This window comes from Salarias fasciatus, chromosome 10, assembly GCF_902148845.1.
Source record: "Salarias fasciatus chromosome 10, fSalaFa1.1, whole genome shotgun sequence".
NCBI lineage: Eukaryota > Metazoa > Chordata > Actinopteri > Blenniiformes > Blenniidae > Salarias > Salarias fasciatus.
Genome location: NC_043754.1, coordinates 6344850 through 6359251, shown reverse-complemented (window position 1 = coordinate 6359251; position 14402 = coordinate 6344850). Strand labels below are relative to the sequence as shown.

Genomic DNA, 14402 nt, shown 5'->3' with positions numbered 1-14402 from the left:
AACCGAATCAATGCAGCTGTTCGCCCATCTCCCACTCTCGCATACAGTACGTGCATAGGAAACCACACACATACACACAGATATACGGTAGTGATTTTCCCCTGCAGGAATAATGACCTCCTCTGGTATTTCCAGTGCCTTCTTATTGACACATGCGCTGTGTTTAACAGAGAAAAAAGTTAAGTCTCTGTGTGTTTGTCCCACTCAGACCTATATTATTGACCCGGCATTAACCAGCCCTGGCCTGTTTGCAAGCGCTGGGCTGATTTAAGAGGAGGGGAGGGAGGGGAGGTGGAGGGGGGGGGGGGGGGGGGGGTCAGAGCAGCTCTACCAGGCAGCACTGTGCGAGCGCTGACTCTCACAAATCATCCTAAAAGGGCTTAACGCACAAAAAAACAGCTTCCAGTGTTACACAGGCCTGCTGTGAGAGATTTATCCACTGTGCCATTATACTAACTGGCCTCTTTCCCATATGAGCTGTACATATACCAATGCACACACACAAAAGAAAGACTGTAATTAGACTTACGCCTGATCCCGCTCCGCAAGGAGAATTACCTCAAACAATTCCACGTCTTACTGTTCTACATTAAAACCCCGTTCTGTTTGCCAGACGTCGTCTTATTCAGCGCTGACACACTGCTGACACGCTATGGTTCTGACACCTTCGCTTCTTAAGTGTGACTTGTGACACAAACGTGTGAGTCGTGCGAGAAATGCGGCAATTTCAGGACTTCGAATGCTTTAATAACTCCATCATTTCTGAACGCTGACCTTTAAAAGATTGTTTGTGAATCCGAGTCGCGCGTTTAACTCCGGCGTGTTATCTACGATTTAATTTCTTAATGGCGGTCTCAAAAGGTGCGGTGACAGGCATGATTTTTATATTTTACGGCGGCTCTACATCTCAGGGGAAAAAGCAGGAAGCTGACATGCAGGTCTGATACTCGCGAGGCAAAATAGACGATTCCAACACGCCAAATCCAAACCCCGCGGTTTATGTTGTTTAGTGCAGGCTAATCCAAGTGCATGTGGTGTCTGTAGAAGGTTGGTAAGGTCAGCCGCCTCCATGGCAGCTCTGACATTCAGTCTGGCCTCCAGCGAGACCAAAATGAGCCCTCCTCATATACAGGAAAAAAAATAGCTTTTTTTTCTTCCCTTTTCCCTTTACTGGCTGGACAGGGCTGTGTGAGATGTGTTCCTCTTGCCCCTGGCGACACACAAGACATTTTGCGGTCTCTCCTTCATCTCCCGCGTATAGGCGAGCGCCTCCCCGACCCGAGCTCCCTTCCCAGCACGCAGCAGCTCGGGGTAGCAGGCAGCCAGGCGGTGACTCTGCGGAGAGTCGGGCAAACACTGGCCCGGCATGGCAAACATCTCACCTCTGTGTCTGCATGGGAACATCTGGCCCTCCCAGGCTGACCGGACCCTCCGTCTGTCTGCCTGTCTGCCTCACACACACACTGTGTGTGTGTCGGTGTTGTCATGGCGCCCGAGTTTTCACTCCTACACAGGTGCTGGACTCGTACGAACGCTACAACACCAAACCAAGAGAGGCAAAAGTCCACCGAAAAGTAGCTTCAGCTCAGTTTTATTTCAGAAACACTGAAGCGCAGTACCATCGATACACTATTACATTAAATAACAGCGCAATCTTTAGTTATTGATACTGTCTGTACTCATTTGACTTAACTCTATATGAAAGAAAATAGATTCAAAAAGTAAAACAAAAAATGATTGAGCAAAACTGCAAACAATCTACATAAAAAAAATCAGGTCAATTTAACTACATAGGTTTATACTGCAAGAAAAAGTAAAAAAGTTTTCAATCTGGATGAGTGTATTGATCCCAGAGTTTTGTTGATGTCATTTGATTGACTGGTAATAATTTAATTTATAAGAACGGGAATTTATCATAAGCTGTTGATCGTCTGAGCCTCATTTAAATCTAATTGTGAAAGCAACACAATAACATGAGGGCATCAGGAGAAAGCTCGCTGATAAGCGCCTCCTCCTCGGCCTTGCTGCACTCCCTCTCCCTCCTGCTCCATTGCATCATGTCCCCCCCCGCCTCATACGGATCTCATGTGGCCGTCCAATGATTCAAGACTGATGAGGCATGCTCAAAGGTCTATGCGATTGAACACAGCATTAATGCACCCAGCAGCAAATTTTTTGCCATCGACCCCGGTTCCCTGCAATAAGGACAGAGCCATCAATCAGGCCAAGATAGGCGACACCAGACACAGGCTGATGAAGTAGGGGACTTTGGAGCTAATGACAAATGGATCCCTCAGATATGGTCACAGTATACTATGACAATCCACCGAGAACACTTGACCTTTAGCAAAATCCTCAGCCTTTTTCTTTTTTTTTTTTTTTGCCTACACTCTGCAATGCAAAGATGAAGAATTTGCAAACTGCCATTGAGTTCAAGAAAGTGTGGTTATTGTGTGAAAACTCCCGGGTCCAGCTGAGAGTCTCGGCCCCGTCTGTCAGAATCGCCGCTGACCAGCACAGCCCGCCTCTCTTTTCTCACACTAAAAAGCTCTGGGAGTGACCTTCAGCGGGCCTGCTTGTCCTGCTAATTGGGGTCTCTACAGAGCACAGCAGCCCACCCCCAACCCTGCACCGGAGGAGGGACTGCGGGCCAGAGGGACTACAGATGGCAAAGGACCATGTAGACTCCTGGGTGGGAATGAACAAAAAAAAAAAAAAAAAGAAAAAAAAAAAAGCTGGGACTTTAGTACGCAACTCTAAATTGGTCTCTTTTTTTAGGTACTTATTAAATCAGTTCTTCATATGCATGTGAAAGTTAAACGTGTAATGTTTGAGTATTACAATCACAGTATGGCTTGTAATCCACTGATAAATAAAAGTGCCCAATTTTTACCAGTTTGTTTCTTTTCTCTTTTCGTTAAAATGAGCATCTGCAGTTCCCACCAGCAGCAGGTTTTTACATTTAAATAAATGACCTACTGTACATTTCATACTCTGGAAATCTCAATAACAAAGTCTTGTTGGAAAAAAACAAAACAAACAACTACAAAACACTGATCCACACCAACATGTCTGGCACATACGACATTTGTGAACCGTTTGTACACTGCGGAATAAACGAAACCGTTATCTTATTGAATAAAAATAATAATAATATCCATCTATCTTCTCCTGGATGGAGTGTAATAGGAGAACACTCAATTAAATTCACAAATGCAATTGAGAAAATAGAGCTGGAACGATCCGCATGGGGCTGAACAGTGGTTAGCCCTCAAAGTGAACAGTTCCCCTGTGAGTGGGTCTGTTACCTTCCACAACACAAAAAAAAAAACATTTGTTTGAGGTTATTCAGTGTGTCTGAACTGTCTTCAGGTTTGAGTGTGTCTGTGCTATTCTAAAAAATTTTTAAAAAAAATCAATACTCAAGTTAAATCGCGATAACAGAAGAAACAGAACAGAGAGAGTAAATAATAGAACTGTAATTATTCTTCCCAGCTGGAGGTGCAGGCTAAACTTTGTCCTGCTTGAGCAGACTTCAACATGTTTACAGTCTAAAACATGATTATCGATTGATTAATCTGCCTGCTCGTTACGCTCAGCTGATTTTTTGTTGCGAAGACAAATGCACAATGAACTGACAAAACCTGCTGCATAAGCGTCAGGTTACAGTTTTTGGCTGATTGGGAGCCCGTCCTTGCAGAAAATCAGGATTCCATGGATGAATCCATCCATCCAGCTCAGGGGTCATGGCGTTGGAGCAGATACCACCTGAGTACCGGTGAAGACAGGAAACACCCTGGACAGGTCACGCTTTCCCAGCATGCACAGGGGAAAGATGCAAACCGCACACAGAAAGGCCAGCCAGGACGATTGTCTTGTTGCCCTCAGAGGTTGCTTCAGTGGATCATGAGCCGCTTGTTTGTCTTGGTGCCAGTTTTACCCAGGATGCCCTTCCTGACACAACTCTACCTCCCAGTCATACAACTCAACTAAACTCTGCAATATTCAACATTTCTCCGCCATGGCCCAGGACATCCTGTACCTATCAGTAAGCATCCAGCACAAGATCGCCAAAACGTCTATGGGTCTCAAGTATGGTAGAATACATCACATGATGTGACCAAGAAATGTCAATGAATGTGAGCTCGGAGAAGCTAGTTAGTTTAGCGACCGGCACCAATTATGCAGTGAATTGAAATGGCGAAATAGCATGATGATATTTGAAGAAGCACAATCTTTATCTGCGGGTCAGCGGGGTCGGCGCTCTGCTCTCAGGAACGTGGAAATAACGGTGGCACAGTTAATTTACAGCGGGCTCCGAGGCTGCGGCTGCAGCTGTGCACTTCGGCTTTTGCCAACACATCATATCAGCGCCGCTTCCTACCAGTGTGATCAGCACTCAGTAAAAACAGAAAAGGAAAGAAAATGTACACGAAGTCACCCTGTACAAACACGATACCGATAGCCTTCATGTTAGAAAAAGAGTCGCAGCTTCTTTCTCTTTTTTACAGGGGCGTTAAAGGGTAAAGGATACTTTTATGAAGAATTTAGCGGACACACGGTGGACCTGCTAACCATTTTAAAGCAGGTTTGTGATAGCGCCGGTGAAAGAGGCTAAGAGCGGGAATGGCCATGAATAGAAAGGTCTGCATTTAATTTGCTAATCCATCATTCCGATTGTACTCTGTAACAAAGGGAAAGGAGAGTGGCGGGGCATTCAGAGGCAATGGAGCATGCTGAGGGGTGCGTGTGTGGTTCTCCACGGAGCCAGAGAGGCCGTGGCCCTTGGCCCTAAGAGCTACGCCAGCGCTGGGGGAGAATGGCCTCTGATGAGCTCAACGCAGGCAAGACTAATCCCTTCATGTCCAAAGAATTGTTTAACTATGTTTGACTGATTAACCCAAACCCCTCGATTCCACTTACAATCTATTTGTTCAATCAAGTCCCCCCTGCACTCATCATGCTGCAGTGTGTGGGTGGTGATGGTGAGGCGGAGAAGGAAAAAAAAAAAAAAAAGAGAGAAAGAAAGAGTGAAAGAGGAGAAAAAACAAAGGAGGATGCAAACAATCCATTTGGAGGAAGCACACAGAAGTCAAAAGGACATCTTTTTTGTTCTTTTTTGTTCTACTTGCCTACTCTTTAAATGCATATAGCACACGAGTTCCTGTGGACCAGCTGCTGCTAACATTCAAAGGTCAGAGAAACCTTTGCCTGAAGAGATTTCAAGTAGAAAGCCAGCAGCGGCGTGTTAGCATACCACTCTGCCATGCTGAGTTTTTTGCTGGCTTCATGGGAAAAAAAGAAATTTAAAGGCACCCTCCCCTGTGTAACAAAAAAAAAAAAAAAAAAAAAAGAGGTTGCCAGGAAGATTAACCCAGCTTCCTTTTATAGCCTCTGACAAGAGGTTAAATCACACATTACACCGCCTGAAATGTCTCCTAGTAATTAGATCAAGAATATTACTCTCTCTGCTTTTCCCCCCTTGCAGACTGCAGCTGATCAAAGCCTAATGATGGTGTCAGTGCCATTGGCAGTGCTGGCTGGGTAAATCTCCCCATCGGGATGGCAATCTGTCAGAGCCGCGAGCCCTGCTAAACAGCACAGGACATGAGTACAATGGTGCTTGACACAAAGTAGACTAAATGAACCATATCCTTTAACAGCAAGCTTTCCATCCGCTGTGCACCATTAAAATTCATCTCTTTGTTTTGGGTCTGGGACCGAGTGTTTACATGTACACATCTGACTCACATCGAGTGAGAATGATGTCGATGGCGGCATCTAAGTTTTTTTTCCTTTTTCTTTTTTTTTCTTCCCCCAGCCGATCACAGCGAAAGCGGCGGCTGGCGGATCGGTTCTCGTCCCATGCCAGGGCAGATCTCAGCAGCACCTGGTCCCTTGATGGGGGTGACGGGGGCTACCGGCTATTAATTACAGAAAGCTGACACGCAGAGAAGGCAAACCCTCGCAATTAGACCCTGGGACGTCACACACACACACGCATACACACACACACACACACGGCAAGACGAATGCTTCTCTGTCACACAGCAACATGACCTGCCTCAGGACTCTTTACACTTGAGTACTTTCAAGTATGCTTTTCAGAAGTGTGGCCCACCCTTCTTCCTTTGCTCCCACCCCATCTCCCCCCACTCTATCTCAATCACATTCTGCGGATGTTACACTACTTCGGGGGATATTTTCTGACTAATGCAAAATGGTTGTGCAGTAGCATGATAAAAGTTGACATTTTCCTTTTCTAATCCAATGCTTCCTTTGTAAACAACCTCGCCTTTTAATGCGCGCACACGCGCGGGCTGCAGAACACACCGCACGTAATGGTCACTTTCATTATTTTACTCTCGGCGGCTGCAAACAAAAGGGGGAAATGGCAGGCGATATGCCAATCATTTATTGTTGAAAGATGGCTGACAAAGGAGGCCCTAAAAAAAAACCTGACAGCTTTTCTTTTCTGTGTCAGTCCCCGGCACGGCCAGCTTCTGGAGAAAAGAGGCCCCCAGACAAGGGACTCCTGCGAGAGGTCGACCCCAATCTTAACCCCATACAGGTGGCACAGCGCTGACACAGAAAGCATGGAGGCATATTCCATTCTCCGGCCTGCTCTCAGAGATCGTTTAGACCAACACAAAGACTCCTCAATGCCGGCAAAGTGTGTTTTTTTGCTGAAAGGCAAAATCCCCTTGAAAACATTCACGGCGAAACCTCGTTGACGGCGCGGACTAAAAGCATCTGGTTAAGGGGGTTTGGAGAGGCATTATGCTTGATAAAACTTCACAACTATGTAGCAACACTGTATTATGCAGTGAAGGCTGCTACTCTTCAAGTGTCATCAGGAACGCAATGGCTGCGGTTCAAAGTTTAAATGGCAAATTTCGAACGGCTTCATGAGCAAGTAAAAAAAAAGAAAAAAACGTTCATGCATCCATTGTGCAAAGAGTGGCGTTCATAATTAAAAGCGTGTAAAGATCTCTGCGCACAAAAAAAAAAAAAACTGCGGTGTCAAGTGCGGTCTTGTAGTTTGGGAGAATAATGCGGCTCCTGTGTGATTGCTGCTCAGTTGAGTCCAACTACAGAGCTGAACTATGAACTGTGATTACAGCCAACATCCCCCCACAGAGCGACAACTGCATCTCTGCACATTCCAGGAAGCGCGGCCAGCTGAAGACAGCAAATACACCAGAGAGGAGGAGACATAAACAACGTAAGCTAGTTTGAGAGCTGCGCCGATGTTTACTGTCTCACTAAGTGCATTTCATCCCCGCAGCTTTCACAGCCGCGGCGGTATTTCAGCGTGCAGAACGGGGGGGGGGGGGGGTCACTGCCGCTGCTGATGCCACAGGTCTGTGTACAGAGGGCTCAGTCACAGGCTGGAGAGACTGTTTGGACAATGTAGGTGTCAGACACACTGCCTGTCTGGAATAACGATTCAGTTCAGCTGCTACAAAACAGCCTCTGGTTCCTTTATAGAGGAGCCTCAAAATATTAAAAAGAAAGGAAAAAAAAAAAAAAAACCACACTAACTGGACTGTTCGTACAAACTAACAGCTTTTCCAGTGTAACCTACGAGGAATTTCTGCCTTGTTTGAATTGGTACATTGCTATCAGGAAGAAAGGTCTGCATTTGCTTCAAACAGACACTGAATGACATGCCAGAGATTAGCCTCTGAAGGTCACAGTCTTAGCCTATCCTTTCAGCTGCTTTTCACAACAGAACCCCGGGCCCTTTTGAACAACAGGAAGAATGTCATCTGGTTACTTTTCAAGGCACGGAGATACCATTCACTGTGGCCAACAATGGCTGCAAACAGGACCAGAGGGTTAGGAGGTTATAAAGGACCCCATTCTAAGCACTGCTCGCTCTCCAGAGCTGCTGCACGCACACAGAAAACACACACCCACACACCGAGGCCTGGAGAAGTGGTAAAGGATGATAAAACTGAGGAGGGTCATGGCAAAGTATTGTGCACTGACCGCTGTCTCCGGCAGCTCCCGCAGCACTGCCTCCATCCCTCCCCGGCATAGATCTTAACACTCAGACAGAGCCTCGGAGCGTCCGGCTGCTTTGTCAGGCCTTCAGAGGCGTTCACTGCTTTGTCACTGTCACCCCAAAAACCCATCCTTCAGGTTGCTGTGTGCCGGGAAAGATTACAAAGTGGGGGAGAATTGTTTTTTTTAGGTTTTTTTTTTTTTTATAAATAACACCACACCAAAGCCAAACAGTCCAGGCACAGAGCATATGCTACCAGCAACACAGGAGATGGAGGAAATTGAACTTTTTGAAATCATGTCGGCAAAACACTTCAGCGAGTTTTCACTGATAAGATCTTGAAAATCACCTGCAATTATTCAGGTGGTACAGCTTGTCCCGAAAAGACAAAAACAACAGACAGAGCTGAAATACTTCACCAATTTAGTCTCTAATGAACCTTCTGATATATTAAAAATAAAGCCCAATTAGCCGGCAGCATTTTACATCTCCTCGCTCTCTAATCCTCTCGTAGCTTAGCATTATCTAATGTCTGCGCCAACTATGACACTTTGAGCTCCCTCTGCCTTTATCCCCTCCACTTGATATCCCCTACAGCTTTACTGGTGCTTTGTTGTGGTATTCTCTGTGACCCCACAGCCCGGGTCGGCCTCGCAGCCTCTCCGCTGGTGGCTAATGATGCTCTGATACGTACAGTTGGCATGGACATCGGAAAACCGCGGCAATAACCGCGGACATGCTAATGGCATCTATTAGGATTACTTAAAAGTGATATGGGAATTGCCTCGGCTACCTCGTATTACACAGCGCCTGGTATTGGGGGGTGGGGGGTGGGTGTCAGCGGAGGGTCAGTGATCTGATTGAGACGACCTTATCTCACGTCACGAGCAGATAACAGTATCTGCCCTGTTCTCCTGCTGCCCCTGTGAGATGGAGGTGGATAAACAGCCCCGTCATCTGCAGTGCCTCTGACAAGCCTGATCACACAGATGCTGTCCTAGACCGAGCCCTGCTCATCCTGCTGCACCGGCGGCTGTTATTGCAGCGAATGTCACCGGGAGGCTTAGATTCTTCCATGATTACCCTCAGGGTGAAGACATAACAATTTCAGAAAGCCCTTTGGTCGCGGTGTTGGTGACGTCACCGCCTGGCTTTCAGCCCTCAGGTAGCTGATTACACAAACTTCCCAGCAAGACCGGGGCTTTCTTTTCCTCTAATTGGACCTGCCGGTGCAGCATGCAAATCCACGTTCAAAAACAGCCAGGAAAAACACAAAGACGCGGCGAACAAAGACACAAAGTGTCCTAAAACTAGGCCTATCGCCGGCAGTCACTGTGCACAAAATAAAACAACCCACATGAATCAGGCTAAATCCCATCTACCAGCTGACCCACAGCCTCAGCCTTGCAGCTTTTTTTTTTTTTCACAGAGGTATCCACAAGAAGCATCATGTCCTAAACACCTGATCTGGCGGTATCACGTATCCACGGTTCTCTACTCCCAGCCTGACCTATGTTTGACCTCCACACTGGGTCTCCTGACTTCACTGGTTCACACAAAAGGCTACCAAGCATCTGTTCCCAGTCTGAAACCAAACTCATCCGGGTAGGCTAGGGGAAGACGCCGGGCGGCATCGCAGGAAGTTCCCGGAGCGGTGGGTGGACGAGTGGGCGAGTGTGGGCCGCCAGCTGCACCGGCGACCGGAGGACCGAAAGGTGGAGTCGGCTGGGCCGGTTATCGGTACCTGGGAAATCTCTGCCACGCTGCCTCCCCAGACAGGGAGGGGCCGTGAAAAGGGCATCCTCATTTAGCAAATGGATGATATTCCATGAATGCCGCTCATCTGAAATGATCGGGTGACGAGAATAAAAACCTGTTATAGCACATAAAAATTCACTGGAAACACCTGCCAGAGATTTAACATACACAGGCCCCTGCTGGAATATGAAAGGAACAAATTTGTTGCACTGGGGAGAGCAAACGGTTACACATATCCAATTCAAGTACCGTCTCTAAAACGCTACATCAAATCACTGGCTTTGAATAAACCAAAATGAGCATCAGCCAAGTGGCTCATTCCAGCACAGAAAATCATCGCATCAAAAATATGTTGGTTAGCCGAGCGATTTCACAGTCAACAATCACAGAATCAGGACTGTTACTAATCAATGTATTTTAATGAGCTCCCTGTGAATCCCAACAACAGCTGAAACATAAAAGCTGCTCAAGTTCTCTGGTTCATTCTTTATACCTTGTGATCTGTTATTCATAGTCTTGTTCTGAAGTCTGTGAGAAATAAAGCAGAGCTTTGATGTTATCCTCTTATTACCGTTGTCTGAAACAACGTTGAGAATCAGACGGTTCGGCTGTAATGTTGGGGGAAAAAAAAAACCCTTTGACAACACGAAGCAGCAGAGCTTTCGTTGAAGCTGCTGCAACAACCGATTCTGCTCTGCGAGGCCAATCGTCACAAAACCGATATCCGAGACCTGCTAGCAGGAAGTACATCTGATTCAGAGAGATGCTAAGCTAATCAAATGGCACTATAACAACTTAAATAGCTCCATATTCTGTCTATGTTTTAGTGCAAGGGTAAATTTGGGAAGTCCACATTTTTAAGTAATTTTTAAACAAGTCAAAGCCAATTTTAATAATCTTCTCTGAAGATCTAAATACATTGGCATATATCAAAACACTGTTGTCTAATTGTGGCATTGTACAGCCTCCAGCATGCACGTTTTCATCAACCCACCGTCACAATGCGACTTTAATGCCAATGTGCATTCAGAAAGGTAACTTTAATGTGTGCTGCGTCACAGAGCGACTGGCTCATGTCTCACTGCTGTCTCATGTCTGCAGCACTGTCTTTAACAGAGATATCCACAGTGAATACATTAGAAACTGTTATTTTTATATTGAAAAATATAGGTTTTCTTTGTAAATATTACACTATGCAAAGTCATCCCATGGACCGAAATGGACACTCTTGATGGGCCAGTTTTGGCCAGCCGGCCATGTGTTTCACACCATCGGTCCAGAGGTAACAGTAAACTGAGAGGCTACATCAACCAAGATGCCACGCTAGTATTTCAGAGGAAATTACCGCCCTCTGCCCACCGCGAGGATCAATATGTTCAAATGTATTTGTCAGTGGCTGGCTGAGCGAAGGCAATAGAAGCATGGCGAAGTTGCTTTTCTGTCTGTTTGTCCTCAGCAAAGACCGAGAATTTGTGTGACAGGTCAAAGAGTCAGCACATGACTCACCGGCAGAGGAGGGAGACACTTTGAACAACCAGGCACAGATCTAATTAACACATACGTTCAAGTGGTGTTTCAATTTGGTGGAACGCTGTAATCTTCTCCAGCGCTGACCAGCATGACACGGACAAATGAACCAGGTGCCCCTGGGCGGTCGGGACTTATCTGCAGCTTTTATAACTAAGAACAAACACGTGCAATTCGCAGATTTAAACAGTAAAAGGCATGCACATGTTCAAGAACACACACACACAGTAATGCACAGGTCTGACGCCACACTTCGGCCACATCACTCATGAAATGGTGCAAATCGAAAGGGATCGTTCGCCTTTGAAACCCTTTCAATCTCATCCTACCTGTCAAGCTGCTGCCATTAGAGGTGAACTGCTCATTACAAATGAGGAGAGGCCTTACAGTAATTTCTTACTAAAACCTAATTAATCTTCATTGTGCTGACAAACGTAGCACCCCAATGCAAAGAGGGTTTCTTCTCAGCGATAATTGCACAAAAGTCTAGGGGCCTGAGTTTCCCAGACAACAAGGGCTGAAATTTAATTATCTGCTCTTTGGAAAATGTAGAGGAAGAAAGCTACATTGCAAAACTGCACTTTTGGGCAAGTAATGTCAGGCTCTTGCTTGGGTAAGCACAGGATCTCAATAATGAGAAACTCAACAGTCACACCTTTATCACAGTGAGAAAAAAAAAGCATAGTTTTCTGATCTCTTCACAACATTTCACAGTTTTATCCTCTTACCATGTGCAGGGGAAACAGGTAACTCCCATCGTCCTGACTTGGTTTGTTGTTTTTTTTTGTACTGCAGGATGCTTTTTTAATAAAAGATCCGTCAAGCTCCATGACATTATAGACCGATTGCTACAATAAAGCCGGGCTGGGAGCGGGCAAAGACAACACGGACAGGCTGTGGCAACATTAACATTCCGCCGTGTAAAGATCAGGCTCGGAGGGGGGAGAAACATCGATAGGATCCCATTAGTTAAGTGCGCCCTTAGGATACCCGAAATTTGATCAGAGATAGACCTTTTCCTTCCAGACACGAGCCATTAAGACGTTAAAAAAATGAAGAAAAAAAGAAAAAAAAAAAAACAAGGCGCTCTCCTCCTATTCTGGATCTGGACCTCCTGCTGCACCTCCTCCTGCACCTCCTCCTCGGTGGTCGAGGGTGTGCGGCAGGATCAGGATCGGGATCGGGATCGGGATCAGGATCAGGATCAGGATGAGCCCGGTGACGTCAACCTTTTGTTATCACCTTTAACACTTGCCGCCGCAGGTGGAAACACTCTTCCTCCTCCGCGAGGAGGAGAGGAGAGGGGAGGAGAGGAGGTGCTGTCTGCGGGCGCGCGGAGGAGCGCACACACCATCCGCACATCTGCTCAGCCACTCCACTAATGAGGACTCTTATCAGACAGATATAGACCGGCAAACTTAACCTCTGCTTTGAAATAGTATAAAACACCCTCCTCCATCCATTTTAAACTTCATTTATTGCTGGATCACTCCACAAACTTAGAATATTACCAGGAAGGATACCGAGAAACTATTCACAAATGATCGGATTTATTGTTTCACAGTAGAAAACTATCTTTAGCGAATTCTCTTTGGCTGTCACATTGAAAAATATAAGAAGTCAACCACTTTCATCCAGTTCACACCAGCTTCCAATGCCAATCGGTGCCTGATCTGAGCCTACAGTGAAAAAACAGTAGCTCGTGATCAATATTTAGATTTTTTTTCCAGTAGATATCCAGCCAGCAGAGATACATCGGAGGAGCTGTAAATCTGCATCTTGCCAGTCAGAGTGCCAGCTGACTGCCCAGCCTCCTGGCTAGCTAACCTAGCCTTCCAGACTGAAACATACACAGTCCCATTGTTGCCTTCTCCACCTTCCCTTCGCTGTTTTGAGCCGCGGTTTCACGGGATGCCACGCGAGTAATCGGGCAGCGGACGCGATGTGAAGATGCGAATACTTACCCTCCGTTTACATCTGCGAAAGTCATCATTTAGTGCGTCGCCATGGTTTAAAACGGACAGATTTTCTCCCGTTGCCCTGCGTTGCCGAATCACTGCTGCTGTCTGCGGCAGCAACTTCCGGCGCATGCGCAGTGCAGTAGCCGTGCCAGACTGCGCAGGACGCACGGAGAGTTAAAGGGACAGGCACGAGCGCAGCTGATTGGACGAACCAAATATTACTGCACGACATTTAACATGCAGATGGGAAATTAGTTTAACTTTGAAGAGTGATTCTCAACAATTTTGCAGAGTGTATCACCCGAGAAAGTGTTGACTGTCGGAAAGATTCTTTCCAGGTGTTGATCCAGGTGTGACCATGCTCATCATGCATGAACAAGTGGCTACTTGTAAGGAATATTTCTCGAGATTTTTTTTTTTTTTTTTTTTTTTTTGCAAGATTTGTAGCATTATAATTAATCCCAAAAAGGCACAGCGCCTCTTTTTCTGACACAAATACAGTTGTAATTATTTATGTTATTATATATTTTCTTGTTGTTGTTGCTATTAACAGGGCACTGGGCACTGTTTATGACCATGCTGGATGGGGCTGGTCAGCGCTTTCACATCACAGAAAAAGGTCTTGGGTTATACTGGCCAGGTATTTCTAAGAGGGGTTTGCATGTTGTTCCTGTACATGTGTGGTACTCTGTTTTTTCCGTCCTCACTGGGATTTGTTGCAGTGATCCAAGTTGTTCAGAAGATGGATGGATGGATGGATGGAGCTGCCCATTAGTTCTTTGTTTTATGAAAATGTCTTCAAAAAGAGCTATAAAATAAAAGTTGAATAAATTTAATAAGTTGGAGCATGAAAATTTACATTCTCCCATTCATTCACTCATGAAACATACAGTAAGCTGACAGAACACAAAACAATGTTATTAGGTGATGTATAATCAAAATTTTAAAATGATTTATAATTATCTTATTGAAGGTCAAGAAGTTATATCTGTGCTTTAACTTTTACCTTAATCGAATTTCAAAATTAAATTTGTAGATCTTGTAGAGTGTTTCTGTTCTGCTGTACTGATCAAAAGTGCTCCAAATAATGGAAACGGATACATTGGTGAAATTTTTGAAAATGTCTTAACCATGTTGTTTAGCGT

General features: G+C 45.6%; 1 protein-coding gene across 2 annotated transcripts in view; it reads right to left on the bottom strand.

Moving 5' to 3' along the window:
• fam222ba (family with sequence similarity 222 member Ba) overlaps positions 1–13379 on the bottom strand; it is a 33720-nt gene extending 20341 nt beyond the window's left edge. Inside the window, exon 1 of one of the 2 annotated variants that reach the window (XM_030100539.1) lies at positions 13261–13379. The gene's annotated coding sequence lies outside the window, so the exon portion shown is untranslated. Of the gene's footprint in view, positions 1–12024; positions 12054–13260 lie in introns of those variants that run through there. The other variant, XM_030100540.1, reaches the window with a different exon arrangement.
• Between the last annotated feature and the right edge of the window lie 1023 nt (positions 13380–14402).